General features: G+C 49.8%; 1 protein-coding gene across 15 annotated transcripts in view; it reads left to right on the plus strand.

Moving 5' to 3' along the window:
* BAZ2B (bromodomain adjacent to zinc finger domain 2B) overlaps window positions 1-12,004 on the plus strand; it is a 394,656-nt gene that overhangs the window by 147,807 nt on the left and 234,845 nt on the right. The window lies entirely within an intron of this gene.

Here is a 12,004-nt window from a genome sequence, read left to right on the forward strand (position 1 = left end):
AATATTTAATTGCTAAATCCATTTTAGTAACTTTGAAATTTATATTTTAATAATGAATACTGGTAGATAACATGGGTTGTGATATTTTGTGCCTTACTGATCATATATTTTCCTGTATTAATGAAGTCAGGTTATTGGAATAATCTTAACAAAAGTTGTACCTGCCAAAACTGAGACTCTCCAGTCTAGTGTAACATCCATGGTCCAGCAGGACTGCATATGTTCTTTGGCCAGTATGTCCCGGGACAAGAGGCTAATGGGAGTTGGGCGAGTGGCTGGGACCTCTGCTGGCCAGGAGCTTGGTGACAGAGGGGGCTGGTAACCCTGTGTATTGGGAGCCTGGTGAGGCTTGTGTCTGCATCCCAGTATCTGGGGCTGACAGCAATCTGGCAGGCAGGGCTGGTCCACAGGGTCGGCGCCAGTGTCTAGCAGCCTGGCTGGGGCTGCTGGGATCTGGCAGCCTGACCCCACAGGGGCTGGTGGCCGGGACTGGGTTGTCAGGCAGGGGGTGCAAGGGCGGGAGGTGAGATGGGCCTGGGGAGAGGAAGCGGAACTGGTGGCAGGGAGGGCTGGAGGCCAGAGACGGGGAGTGTGGCAGGCTGTGGGGCTGGAGGCATGGGACCTTCCCTGGTCTGGCAAATTCCTTTGTTCAGGACCAGTCAGGTCTGGAGCGTACCAGAACAGGGAAGTCCAGTCTGTAAGAAGTGAAGTATTTTGCAGTCAACTGAATTCTGATCTGGTTTAAGGGTACTGAAGCATACCTTTAAAAACTGCTTTAATCTTATTTTAATAGTTTAATACAAGACCAAATAATAATTTTGCATTGAAATAGAATGGGAGAATAGGCAAAGTCTGTTAGTCTAGAGAGAGTTTTTTATTTTTACTTTCTGCTCGTCAGGTGCAGACAACTACCTTCAGACAGAGATTTAAAATGTCGTTAAAATTTAATTTTAGTACCCTTCAGATTAACCATCAGTTCATTTTCTGTCTCTCATATGTGAAGACAGACTTCCTGTACAGAAATATTTTAACTCCATGTATCAAATGTTATGTGAACTAATAGGAGCCTCTCTTAATGTCCAGACTGAGTATTTTACAATGCAGAACAATCTTTTATATAACTAGTGACCTTCATGCCTACATCCTAAAGATGTTCTACAATCAGTAATGATAAAACTATCGCTCATGGCACCCAAAAAAACCAAAAAAGCTAAAACAGTCATTTTAAGAATACTGACTAGTAGAAATATTTACTGTTAGATTTAAAAGTCCCAATAATTTTCTTTTTCAAACTGGCAATATGTTCCCAAGGCAGAAACAGCAATGAAGGGTCCTGTGGCACCTTATAGACTAACAGAAAAGTTTTGAGCATGAGCTTTCGTGAGCACAGGCTCACTTCAGCATCTGATGAAGTGAGTCTGTGAAATTCACACATAAAGGAAGAAAGAAGATTACATCAGTTTTCCAATAACAAGGTACAGTTCTTCTTCGAGTGTCCCCGTGGGTGCTCGACATTAGGTGTCGGGCTCTTCCAGCGCCACAGATCGGATCTTCCAAGCAGTTTCTGCCAAACCGCGCATGCGCTGGTGCGCACTGCTCCCTTGCGCGTTCCTGGCCACGTGCGCGATCCGGTCCCCGCCAGTTCCTCTTAACCACTGTCGGCTGCAGACGGAATTCGACTAGGCTACGGCCAAGTTAGCGTATTCAATGGTTTTAGTGGTTTTCTTTAAAGTTTTCAAGTTCTTAGTCTATTGTTAAGTTAGCCAGTTGTTATTTTCAAAAAAAACAAAAAAACAAGAAACAGCAAGCAGGACGGAATTCAGTCCAGTCCTAGTAACAAGCGGAGCACCGGAGGCCCGGAGCCTAGGGCCATTAGCCCTCCTGCCGTGGCAGGCTATCTGAGAGGGGGAAAACAGCACAGAGAAGGTGCTAAGTACCCCATTAACAACTAAAAGACTCACCAACAATGTCCTCTTCGGGATTCAAGAAATGTGAGTCTTGCCGAGAGGTAATGCCAGCGTCTGATGGGCACAGTCACTGTATAAGGTGCCTTGGGGAGTCCCATGTCACGCAGAAATGCTCCTTCTGTGCAAAATTAACAGCCAGAGCAAGGAAGGACAGGGAGATGCGGCTCAAAATGCTGCTATTCGGCAAGGCCCTCCAGCCAGACGTGCGGGAGCGGCCGCAGCAGGAGGGACCCTCTGGGGCCCATAAAAGGAAAGCCGCCTCCCTCACCCCATCAGCGCAAAAACGGAGGAAAGTCTCCCCAACCCGATCCCTGCCGGCAGCCACAGCGAGCGGGACGGGAGGAGTGCACAGCCCCCAGCCGCAGCAACAGCTGATCGGTGGCGGCACGGAGAGCAATGTGGAGGCGGCTCAGCCTCCGATGATCAAACAGCCGCCCTGCACCGCAAGCAGGGCGGCGGCTAAACAAGCGCCGGTACCGGCAGCACCGCAGGCAGCGGCACCGACCCCCGGGGAACCGGCGGTGCAGAGCGCGCAGGCACTCAGCCTGCAGGCACCAGAGGACACCGCCCGCGTGGCACCGCCCAAGAGCGTGCCGAGCGCGGCGCGGACGGGGCCGAGATCCCCTGCACGTCAGGGGGCGGAGCCACCCCCTCAAGGGAGGGGGAAGGCTGCACAGAAAACAAGGCACTGCAGCCCCTCTCCAGACAGGGCTGCAGAGTTGCTTTCTCTCAGCCCTCCGCTCATGCTGCAGACTCCAACTAGAAGGCAGGGGTCCCCCCTAGCCTACCCGGAGCCCCCGTCTCCATTTTTACAACCAGCCTCGCCCTGGCTGGGACTACCCTCACCCTTCTTGGGGTTTGAGCCGCTGGAGTACTATCACAAATCGCTCTCTCCAGTGTCCCATGTCTCTCAACGATCTCGCTCCCCCAGACGCAGGGAGTACGCACCAAGGGAGTGGTCCAGGTCACCTTCCCAAGAACAGCGCCCATGCTGCCATGGTCGTCCCTATCACGCGGGGCATAGACACCACCGGCATTCTACCAGGGAAAGATCCCCACAGACGGTCCCGTATCCCCGAGGGCAATCGCGAATGGGGACAGAGACTCAAGTATTTCAGGGGGAACTGGTTATGGAACTCCGAGATTTTCCCTCGAAAGCTTCCAGCGAGCGGATGTACCATCGCCAACAGGAACCGGAAGGGTCCAGAGAGGCGTATCCTAGTGGTTCCTCTCTCTCCTCCCCGGACGGGGCTACGGCCCCGGGGGACGTCCATCGTCTGGACGATCTCAAACAGTTTCAAGAGCTGTTTAAAAGGGTGGCCTTCACGCAAGGCATCCAGACAGCAGAGGTGCAAGAGAAACACCATAAGCTCCTCAAAAATCTGAGACCTCCAGCCTCCTCCAAAATAGCAATACCGCTTGACGAAGCAATCTTGGAGTCCGCCACTACAATATGGCAGACCCCTGCGACTATTCCGCCTGTCCACAAGAGAGCGGACAAGAAATACTTCGTGCCGGCGAAGGGCATGGAGTTCCTGTTCAGCCACCCACAACCAAATTCCTTGGTGGTAGAGTCGTCGCAACAAAGATCAAAGACATCTTTGTCTGTTCCCCTTGTCTTGAATTGAGATGCCAAGAAGCTAGAGCTGTTCGGCAGAAAGGTCTACTCCTCCTCCACGCTACTGTTGCGAATGGCAAATTACTCAGCGCGTCTAGCGAACCACAATTTCGAAAACTACACTAGGTTAACCTCCATCATGGACTCGCTTCCAGAGGAGAAGAAACCGGTGCTCAAGGCCGTCGTGCAAGAAGGCTACGCAGCCTCGAGGACGGGAGTTCAGATCGCCCTGGATGTTGCGGACACAGCAGCACGCTCCACAGCTATGGCAGTGGTGATGCGAAGGGAGTCCTGGCTCCAGACTTTGGGTATACCGAGGGATCTGCAGGCAAAGATCGTCGATCTTCCCTTCGACACGCAAAAGCTGTTTGCTGAATCAACTGACTTGGTCCTTCATTCCAGTAAAGATTCAAGAGCCACACTTAGGACCCTGGGGATTTACATCCCTCCATACAGAAAGAAAAAGTACTACCCTCAACAAAGACGGTACCAGTACCAGCCACAGCGTCCCCAGTACCACAGGGGTTACGAGCAAGGGCGACATCAACAGCACCAGCAGCACAGAACTCCCAGGTGACGTTCCCAACAGAGCCGTGCGTCCTCGGGGCAGGGCCAAAGGCCACAAGTTTGATACACAGATCCAGAGCTGCGCCATCACTACCATCGCACAAGGTCATCCGAAGCTGTTATTCCACCATCGCCTCCGACCATTCTACGACCAGTGGCAAAGGATCACCACAGACAAATGGGTGCTGGAGTTCATAGCCACGGGGTACGCCATCCCCTTCCAGTCGCTCCCACCGCCACGACCTCCACCCAGGCCCCACCTCCAGGAGGCCTCCCACGTAGCGAGGCTCAAGCAGGAGGTAGACCATCTCATGCTCATAGGGGCAGTGGAAAGAGTGCCGGAGCAACTGCAAGGGAAAGGGTTCTACTCGAGGTACTTCCTCACAGAGAAAAAGACAGGAGGCTGGAGGCCCATCTTAGATCTTCGAGGCCTCAACAGGTACCTGCGCAAGCAACGCTTTCGGATAATCACAATCGCCTCCGTCCTTGCGGCACTGGACGATGGAGATTGGTTCGCAGCCCTCGACTTACAAGGCGCGTATTTTCACATAACTATCCATCCGGCTCACCGACGATTCCTCCGGTTCATGGTAGGCAAAGAACATTTTCAATACAAGGTCCTACCATTTGGCCTCTCCTCGGCCCCCAGAGTCTTCACCAAGACCTTGGCAGTGGTGTCAGCTTACCTGCACAGACAGGGGGTATTTATATTCCCGTATCTGGACGACTGCCTACTCAAAGGGGCCTCGAAGGAGGAGGTACTACGCATAATACGCATCACAGCAGGCACGTTCTCTTCTCTCGGCGTGGTTGTCAATCTGGCAAAATCAAAGATAGACCCCACACAAGACATAGAGTTCATAGGGGCACGCATAAATTCTATTACAGCGACAGTGTATCTACCAGAGACACACTTTCGGGCCATCGGCTCCCTTGTGCAAGTCATCACCTTCAGCCCTACGGTGCCGGTTCTGGTGTGCTTATAGCTGCTGGGCCACATGGCAGCAGCAACGTTCGTAGTACAGAACGCCAGGTTACACATGCGCAGCATGCAGCACTGGCTGGCGAGCGTATACAACCCGGCAGCACACACCATTCACAGGGTGGTGTTGCCCACAGCAGAGGTGCGCAAATCCCTGCAATGGTGGGTAAACCCCAAAAACTTGCTAACAGGGGTACCCTTCCACCAACCACAAATAACGGTTTTTCTTACTACAGATGCCTCCCCCATTGGGTGGGGAGCACACGTGGGCAAAGAGGTGACGCAAGGACTGTGGTCCTCCACAGGACAGTCACTGCACATAAATATACTGGAGCTCAGAGCAGTGTTCAACGCCTGCAGACACTTTCGAGACCATATATAAGGCAAAGTAGTCGGGATCAGTGCAGACAATACCTCCACCATGTTTTATATAAATCGGCAAGGAGGAGCTCGGTCCCGTGCCTTATGTGCAGAAGCAGTCCGGTTGTGGAACTGGTGCATCGCCAACAATATAACCTTGAAAGCCTCGTACTTACCAGGAGCTCACAATGTGAAGGCAGACCAGCTGAGCAGGCGTTTTGCACTCACGCACGAGTGGCAGATCCGTCCCGATCTGCTACCACCAATTTTTCACGCATGGGGCTTTCCCCAGATAGACCTGTTTGCCACTCATCACAACAAGAAGTGCCCACGATTCTGCTCCAGGGCAGGACTGGAACGGGGGTCCCTGGGGGATGCATTCGCGATCTCCTGGAGGGGCCCCCTGCTTTACACTTTTCCTGCCACAGTGCTGATCCACAAAGTCTTGCAGAAAGCCAGGAGGGAAGGAGCCCGAATGATCCTGATAGTCCCAATGTGGGATCGACAGCAATGGTTCCCCCTACTCCTGCGCATGTCGGACCGTCCACCGATGCCCCTTCCGGTGGCGCCGGATCTGCTCACACAAGCCCAGGGGTCCATAGTGCATCCGCACCCCCAAGGCCTGCGACCACAAGCGTGGTTAATCCATGGCTCAGCTCCCTAGAGAGCACATGTACGGAGGAGGTGCAACAAGTCCTAGAAAGTAGCAGGAGGACTTCCACCAGGAAGACCTACAAGCAGAAATGGACTCTCTTCACGGCATGGTGTTCTGCCAAACAGCTAGCCCCCCTTTCGGTGCCTATACCTGTAATATTAGAGTATCTACTGGACCTCAAGAGAGGAGGACTCTTACTATCCTCGTTAAAGGTCCACCTTGCCGCCATTTCGGCATTCAGACACGAAGAGGAAGGGCACACGGTGTTTGCCCATCCCATGGTTACCAGGTTCCTCAAAGGGTTGGTAAACCTATACCCCCCTCGGAAACCGCTTCCACCTTCGTGGAACTTGGACCTGGTGCTTAATGCGCTAACGGGACCACCGTTCGAGCCTTTGGCCACGGTTTCTCTCCGCCTCCTTACGATAAAGACGACCTTTCTTCTCGCAATCACGTCAATTCTCAGGGTGAGCGAGCTTGCGGCAGTTATGGCAACGCTACCCTGCACTGTTTTTTCCAAGGAGGCGGTGACTCTACGGCTGCATCCAGCCTTTGTTCCTAAGGTTTCATCAGAGTTTCATATTAACGAACCTATTGTTTTACCCTTGTTTTATCCAAAGCCTCATAACTCTAACAAAGAGGCGCGCCTACACCTCCTGGATGTGAGGAGGGCGCTGGCTTTCTATATAGACAGGACCAAGCCCATCCGGAAAACGGATAGACTCCTGGTCTCTCTCGCTCCCAAATTGAAAGGAGAAGGTCTCTCTTCGCAGAGAATCTCAAAGCACATCCTGTCCTCCATAAAAATGTGCTACGAACTCAAGAAGACTCCTTTACTGGCCCTGCCCAGGGTTCACTCCACGAGGGCGGTGTCGGTGTCAACAGCCTTCTTCAAGGGCATCACGTTGAAAGACATCTGTAGAGCGGCGACATGGTCATCCTACCACACCTTCACCACGCATTATGCCCTACATCGGGTATTCCAAGAGGATACCCTTCTGTTGACAGCAGTCCTTTAGGGGGCAAGCTGCACATAAACCGATTACCCGCCTCCTTTCTTGGGTTACTGCTGGGTAGTCATCTATTGAGGAGCACCGACGGGGACACTCGATGAAGAAAGAGAAGTTACTCACCGTAGTAACGATGGTTCTTCGAGATGTGTCTCCGTGGGTGCTCCACTACCCGCTCATTCTCCCCGCTTTGGATCTCTGTTTAGTGTTTTGCAGGAGCATCCGAGGCGGTTGGTCAAGGAACTGGCGGGGACCGGATCGTGCACGTGACCAGGAGCGCGCAAGGGAGTAGCGTGCACCGGCACATGCGCGGTCCGGCAGAAACTGCTTGGAAGATCCGATCTGCGGCGCCGGGCGAGCCCGACACCTAATGTGGAGCATCCACGGGGACACATCTCGAAGAACCACCATTACTACGGTGAGTAACTTTTCTTTTTACAGCAGGCAGCAGACATTATGAAACTTACCAGATTGTAAGAGGAAGTTCCTCTGCTGTTTAAAGATTTAATGATTTTAGAAAAGAACCCCTTTCTTGAACAACTTTCATTTGAAGCCTACAACATTTTTTCCCCTAGGAAATGTTTGCAACTGCTAGTAACTCACGATGAAGAATCTCAGGTGAAAGACCATAACTTCTTCCCCACTCTTTTCTTATGCCATCTTTTTTCCAGTAGAGGGAACTTCAGTAATGGACTCTCACAAAATTGCTTGTATCTTCCAGCTCCTCAAAGCTGGCCTTTTGGAGTCTAAAAACACACAGCTGCTGAGCCTGCTGATTTGTGGGGCCTATAAAATGTCAGAGATAAGTTTGGCTTTCATTTGAAGAAAAAATGGTTTTGAGCCTTTTTCCTTGCAAAGATAGCCTTGAAAATATAAAACCATTACCAGAGCTGCAAATATTTTCACTGACTTCTGAGATTCAAGAGTCAGAGGGGTAGCCGAGTTAGTCTGTATCTTCAAAAACAACAAGTCCTGTGGCATGTTATAGACTGACAGATATTTTGGAGCATAAGCTCTTGTGGGCAAAGACCTGCTTCATCAGATCCATGAGACTCAAGGATTATTTGTGATCCTGTCTCTCTCCAGCTTGGGTGGTCACTTTGACCTAGACCAGTTTGTGGTTATGAAAAGTATTATCTAAGCTTCTGCTTGTGAGGTGTGAGCAACTGCTAACTCTTTTGCCTGCTGCTGAGCTCCAGCTCTGTTGAACAACCAGTTTTACCTCTGGCCACAAAAAGGTGCTGTTCAATATCACGAAACTCAGAATTATTCCATAAATACCTAAGCTCCCCGACATAAATCTCTCTCTAAGTATACATTTGGATGAGAACAGAAAAATTGTTCTCGCTATGCTTGCACATGTCCATTCCATTGTAATTGTGTGTGCTTGCCCTGAGCACAACCATCAGAATTTTTTTCCCTGGTGGTATCAGTTGGATAGTCGTCTGGTGTCTCCCTGAAGATGCACACTCACAGCACCCTTATAAAGGGTGCTGCCAACCTGCAGGCCTCTCAGTTCCTTTTTACTGCTTGTGATGGTCACCAGAACTCCTTTGACCTTAGAATCTGAAAGTGCATTCTCAGTGGACTTTTTCTATTACATATTTGAGAAACTTTAGTAACAGAGAGGTAGTAATGCTAGTCTATATATTGTCAAAACAACAAAGCAGTCCAGTAGCACTTTAAAGAGTAACAAAATAATTTATTAGGTGATGAGCTTTTGTGGGACAGAAGTGGGTCTGTCCCACAAAAGCTCATCACCTAATAAATTATTTTGTTACTCTTTAAAGCGCTACTGGACTGCTTTTTGGTTTTGAGAAACTTAGTTTGTTCAAGAGCTCTTCTTAAAGTGTAAGAGCTAGAACCACCAAATTAAGTATACAGCTTCCTCTTATCACTTAAAAGAATGTAAGGGTTTGGTTGCTCCACGAAAATGGAATGTGCCTGGAAGGGGGTTGTGTTTCATAAATCATACATAAAACAGACGATCACCAGGCATGTGAAAGAGGTGGGCTGGGGGTGTAGGTCCTTCCCACACTTGGGATTGCCCCAGTCCTCAGCCTCCATTCCCCAGGCTCCTCCTTTAAGGAGGGCAGGGCTGTGGAGTGGGGGTGGGAGAGCTATAGCTCCACTCCACTCTCTGATTCAGTTGGGACCGTTGCTGACTGCTCCCCTTCATCAGGGAGCCAAGGGAGAGAGGACAGTTTACTGCTTTCCTCAGTCTGTCTGGGGAGGTGCAGGGGGCAGATGAAACTGGTTCTGCCCCAGCTCCTCCCCAGGCTGGTTCTGCTGGAGCTGCAGTGGTCATGAAGAGGCTCTTCTTACCTGACCCTAAGATGCTGTGGTGGGATGGGGCTGCGATAGTCTTCTCTCCCCAGGGCAGCCTGCATCCTGAACCCCTCATCCCCAGCCCCAACCCAGAGCAATGGTTTAAATGATGTATGTACATTTTCATTTTGTTTTCTTAAAAAACAAAAATTAAGGACCCGAGCAGTAAATCTTCTAGTATTATATACTGTATAGTTATTCCTTGTTCCTGGTAGTTACTGGAAATTTAATATGCAGTAGAATTCCATTCATTGAAGGTAAGTTCTGCTTGTTTCAGGAGCATGCCTTGGTCTCCAGAAGCCTGTGCTTGTGATTGACCTCCATTCCAGCTGCTTTAAGTGTTTGGGCTGAAGTACACATGCAGAAGCATGTAAGTTTTGTAAGAATGCCACACTGAAATTTATCCTCATGGAAACAACACCGAGATATCCCTCAGTGCTGAGTCAGTTGGACTTCATGCAGAGCACATCAGCGTCAGTAAGGAGAGCCCTGGCTCCTGTTTGGAATCTTTGTTGCCATTCCTCATCATAGATACTGAGAGAGGACATTCCCATCATGTCTTGACAGCCTTGATACCCTCTCAGATGCTGAAGAAAAGCACTCCAGTGAGGGGAGTGTCATACGGCGCTCTCAGAAGCTGGCACAGTCATTCCAGTTGGCACTGTCTTGCCATGGATCTGGGCCAGTGCATCCCACCCACGGCATCACCTCATCACAAGAGCAAAGAACTCCTGATGCTCCTGGATCATGTGGCCTTATGCACCTGTGTGATGCAGCATGGGAGACATCAACTCAGATCACTCCAGGTGTGGTTGGCAGCCATCCAGTTGCAAAACCAACACCATTTGGAAAGTTACCGCAGTTCCCCCTTTTCCTCAAATGGTGGCTAGATCCAATAGCAGTGAGCACAGGAGTCCTAATCTAAGGATTCCAATGATCATTGTATCTGAGTATGGATGCTTCAAGGATGGGATGGGGTGCTCACTTGGGTTCTGTCAGAACCCAGAGTGTCTGATTGCTGGAAGAGCTCTTGCTACACATCAATGTCAGGGATCTCAGGGATATTGCTTGGCTTGCCAAACGTTCCAGCTCCACGTGGTGGGTAAGAATGTGTCAGTTCTTACAGACAGCATGACAGGAATGTTTTCTGTCAGCCGGTGGGGAGGAGCTCTATCCTTTCCCCATGCCAGGGAGCACTTGGCTTGTGAGAATTTTGAGTAGTCCAGTTGATCCACCTCTGAGGCCTCTTATCTGCGGGGGTCACAGAACAAGCTAGTGGATCTCTTCAGAGAATCCTTTTCCAACCACTACAAATGATCCATTTGTCCAGATGTCTTGAACCACATTTTCAAGGGATGGGTTTCTCCCCAGCTAGATCTGGTCATATCAAAGCACAAGAGGAATTATGTCTAATTCAGCTTCCACCTGGATATCAGCAACGGCTCTATTGCAGAAACCTTCTTCCACTTTTGTACAGATATCTCTACTACGCATTTCCCCCCATTCCTATCATGCATAAGATCTTGCTGACAATCAGAAGAAGCTGAGTGAGAGTCATCCTATTTGGCCCTGCCTGCATTAGTTTGCCACTTTCCTAGACCTTTTGGACACCAGTCCTTCTGCTTGCATCCAGACCTGATCTGTCAGGACCATGGCTACCAGTATCACATGAACCTTGATTCTCTTCACCTGACAGCCTGGAAGCCCAGTGGTTGATGTCTGCAGAGCTAGTATGCTCAGGCAGGTGCATGAAGTCATACTGTGAAGTAGGAAACTGTGCATTGCAGTTACATACTGGGAAAAATGGAGGAGGTTCTTCATTTGGTTAATGTAGAAGGGTGTCTGCCCTATGTAATCAATGTCATTCATTTGGCCTACTTACTACACCTAAGCAGCAATGTCTAACCCTGTCATCTATTAGGGTCCCTTTGGCTTCAATATCAGTTTTTCAACCTGGGTGAAACAAATAGCATCTGTAATAAGTTTCCCAATGGTCTTGAGAGATGATGCTCCCAGGCAGAAGTATCAGAGCAGTAGCTGTGTTAGTTTGTATCTGCAAAAACAATAAGTCCTGTGGCATCTTATAGACTAACATATTTTGGCGCATAAGTTTTCGATGGCAAAGACCCGCTTCATCCCAGGTATTTCAACCAATCCCTCAACCTGGTATTATCAAAACCGACAAGACCCATTTTTGAGTGGCTGACAATGTTCTGTCTGCAGGATGGTGAACTTTTAAGTGGCTATTACTTCTACCAAAAGAGTCTCAAAGATCCAAGTCCTCACTTCTGAATTACTATACACAGTATTCTTCAAGGACAAGGTCCACTTGTATCCTCATTCAGCTTTCCTGCCAAAGATGTTTTCACAGATCTATAGTAGCTAGGATCTCTTCCTGGCAGTGTTCTGTATGAAATCACATGCTAACAGAGAAGACTAGAAGATTTAGACATCAGATGTGCACTGGCCTTCTGCACAGAAGGGACTAAGATGTTTCAGAAAACTACTCAGTTATTC

Source organism: Carettochelys insculpta, chromosome 8 (genome assembly GCF_033958435.1).
Source record: "Carettochelys insculpta isolate YL-2023 chromosome 8, ASM3395843v1, whole genome shotgun sequence".
Lineage (NCBI taxonomy): Eukaryota > Metazoa > Chordata > Testudines > Carettochelyidae > Carettochelys > Carettochelys insculpta.